Raw genomic sequence first — 3,762 nt, forward strand, 5'->3', positions numbered from 1 at the left:
TCACTTAATACTTTCCAGGTGACATTTGGAGCAAGAGCTGCTGAGCACAACGTGAGGTCTAAGTGCGAGAAGGTGCCGTGGGTAGAGAAATGTGTTGCGTTRCCATTGTTCAGGCATATAAAGTCGGAAGCCAACAGAGCATCCTCAATAAGTTTTCTTCTACAGTTTGATGTTGGAGATCCCTATATTGGGCTCCAAGCATTTAGGTCATTCGCAAAAATTGCCGGAGCTGTGGCTTGTTGCAATAAGTCCATGATATCGGTATTTGTAAAACTTTGTGTAGGTGGAATATATGCACAAATTATATTGAGCTTGAAGTGTATGACAACGTCCACGGCGATTGCCGATATTGCAGACTGGATATCAATTCTTTTGTAAGGCAGGCTCTTTTTTTATCAGTTTTGCAACGCCTTGTGTGGTGTGCTAAATGGGTTTCGTTAAGTGGAATTAATGATGTTGAAAGAGACTTAATCAAGAGCTTGAGCTCATGGTAATTATCGAAAAATCCATTGATATTCCATTGTTTCTGGCGTTTCGCTTCCTTTGCTTTGCGGCGAAACGAAGCATTCGCTTTTTTATAGAGAGAGAATTGAGATAAGGTAACAAAGAGGAAGTGGTTAATTTTTTATATATGTGCTTTTTTTTCTGTTATGTTTTGAGAGAATTAATAAAAGTTTAGTTTATGTTTGAGTGAGTATAAATATTAATTGAGTTGATCGCTAGCAGATAATATATCTGCATAGTCTTCGGTACCCATTGTTGAGTCCTCCGCCCGAGCGAGAGATAAGTTCATAGAGTTAGTGATGATATGGTTTGCGTTGCCGATGGGGAGATTTGTTGGAAAATTTAAAGTAGAGTTTGAGTTGGATTCAAAGTCTGTATTGTTGTTCGTGGTATAGTGATCGTGCTGTTGCTGTGTGAGAGTAAAGTGGCTGTGATCTGGTATGTCGGTATGTGTGGCTGTAATTAGGTTGAGTGAGTGCTGATCTTTTAAGTGAGAGGTTGATTCGTTTATTGGTTTGGTGAATAGGTTTTTGAGAATTTGCGGAGTGTTCTCAGATAATTCATCATCTGATATTTGAGGGGCAGATAGTTTTGAATTGACAGGTTTAACAATTTCTGATGAGTTTATTTTCTGAGTATTTGCATTACTTGAGACAATAGATGAGAATGAAGGTGCACTTTCGGGAAGAGTGACAGTTGAGTTGTACATTTTTTTGGCTTCACGTATGGTGCATTTTTTTGTTGTTTTGATTTTTTGTATTTCTTTCTCTTGCATGAATTTTGGACAGCTATTCGAAGAGTCCGGATGATCGGCATGATAATTAGCGCAAAACGTACATGTGCAATTTAGGGGGTTGTCGGGAGGTAGGCTGCAATTATTGCATGCTGCTTTTCCCTTGCAATGCTTGGCGGTGTGTCCAAGCAACTGGCAAGTTAACCTTACGCCAGGCAATGTCAATTTGCCTTAACGGAATTAAATTTAAAAAAATGAGATAATACACATAAACGCAAAATCTTGAAAATAAAAAGTAAAGCTACGCGAGTGTGAAAAAAATAATGATTTCTGTGCGACGAGTGGCTACAAACAACTATTACTATACGCTATACTAATTATTATTACAAAAAACTACTTATTGTTGTAACTAATTGATTTTACAAAAAACTTTAAAATTATTAAACAAAATTGACATCTATTAAGAGAAAGGAAAAAACTTAAATTAATATTACAAGAAAGTTTTTAATGCCTTCACAAAAAGTTTTTAATATTATTGGAAAAAGTTTAATGATATTACAAAGAAAAAAACTATTTACTGTTGTAATTAATCGATAACAAAAAATTTAACGCATTGTGAAATATAAAAGCAGAAGATGGAATCTTAAAAGAATATGATGGGGTCAAGAATGATATTCTTCTAAGTACTTTGCCATACTCCATAAAATGTATCATGATGGATTATTCGGATAAAAGGGACTTAGGTACCCTCGTATATCAGATGACCACTCTGGTTGAGCGCCGCGATGACATTCCGATCTTCCAACAAAAAGTTTACCTACACCTTTCTCTTATATTAGAAAAAATTTCATGTCTCGACTTCCATTTTTGCTTATATCAACACACTGCACACTACACAAAATAAATTATTTTCGTGGAAAAAGCAAAAATTCAAAAAAAAAAAATATGCTCATCTATCCGAAGAATCCAAGACGCGGTATTCAGATGCATTGGAGTGCAGTAGGAACGAGTTATATCCACTGACTAATTCGAATTGGAAGTTTTTTTATTTCGCTTGATTTACCTTACAATAAAAGTATACTAACAACTTATATTATTTATAACCAAAAAGCTTGAGCAAATGGAAAAAATGTGTACAAAACCCTCTTTTGAAGTAAATACTCTAAAACCCGATAAGCCGCTTAAGTCCAGCAATGTAAACAAAATTCCGAATTCGGAAAATACGGTTAAATACTCAACAGATGAAGAAGCGGAGTATTCTTCTGATCTTCCTGAAAAAGCAGATAAAGCCACACCAAAAATACTTCGCGGATAATTATGGTGTCGGGAGATGCAAACGGAAGCAATAGTCGGCAACTATATATATGCTTTTGCAAAATCGGAAGCAAAAAAAAAAATGGAACATCAAACTTTTAAATAATGGACTATATAAGGTAAACCCTTTCTCCATAGACGACTGCAGATGCTTATAAAAAGCACTTTCGAGTAATAATATAACTTAGTATTGGTGTTACCATTCGAACGCGTTCATCAGGTCGAGACGTATTTATAAATATTTCTGCATTACTTGCTACCGAAAGATGGAGACCATTGCAGCAATACACTGCTTCTTGTGCAGTTATTTCTGTGCCTGATATAAATTTGTGACAGCTAATATAAAGATTTTCGAACTTCTATGTGACTTTTAGCTGGATATATTTGCCAATATTATATTTGAGTTTTCTCATTGAAAATTATAGATATATATAATATAATGAATGTATGTGTTTTCAGTATGTGGAATGATAATAGTTAATCTAACCCAACTCCCATATGCTACGTATAATGTTTTTCGTTTCTTAACAAATCTTATGCCGATTTTGTACATCAGTTATATAGACTAAATGTATATAAGTATATAAAATTGTTAGATTCAATACTCTGGTTGACTTTTTAAGCCTTAAGGTGCAAGAGTATAAAATGTTCGTTTGCACCCGAAGTTAGCCCTTTCTTACATGTTGTTTACAATTTTGATAAACACATTTCGTTTTTAACATAATAAAGATGGATTTAAATTTTGTAATAGTTAACTGCATTTTCCGCTATAAAAATGTATTTTAAGTTATCTCCTTGTGCACTGTGAACAGTTCCGTCTATGGAGATTTTCTGGATTTGGATTTCTGTACCTGTTCTTCACTGTTATAGTTTTTAGTATTTTCCTTATTTAATTTGATTTTCAATCCTCATGCTTCATGTATCTACTTAAACCATAAACTACCTTGTTGTCTTACCCTGCATATAGGTTGTCGACGCCGCCCCCGCCCAATTTCTTTTGCCACGTCTGTATCGGCAGAGCAATCTTTTCTTTTCCTCTTATTCGAACTTTTTCCGAAGTTTAATTAGCGCGCAACTAAACCATAACTAAAAGTTGCGCGCTCTCTCCTTTTGCGACCGCTCACCGATCCAGACGTGGTAAGTGTGTTTCCAATTTATTATATTTAAATAGATTTATTATAAGAAACCCTTTGTTTTTTATTTAACATTTT

This window comes from Bactrocera latifrons, unplaced genomic scaffold (assembly GCF_001853355.1).
Source record: "Bactrocera latifrons isolate USDA-ARS-PBARC rearing strain unplaced genomic scaffold, ASM185335v1 scaffold_907, whole genome shotgun sequence".
Taxonomy (NCBI): Eukaryota; Metazoa; Arthropoda; class Insecta; order Diptera; family Tephritidae; genus Bactrocera; species Bactrocera latifrons.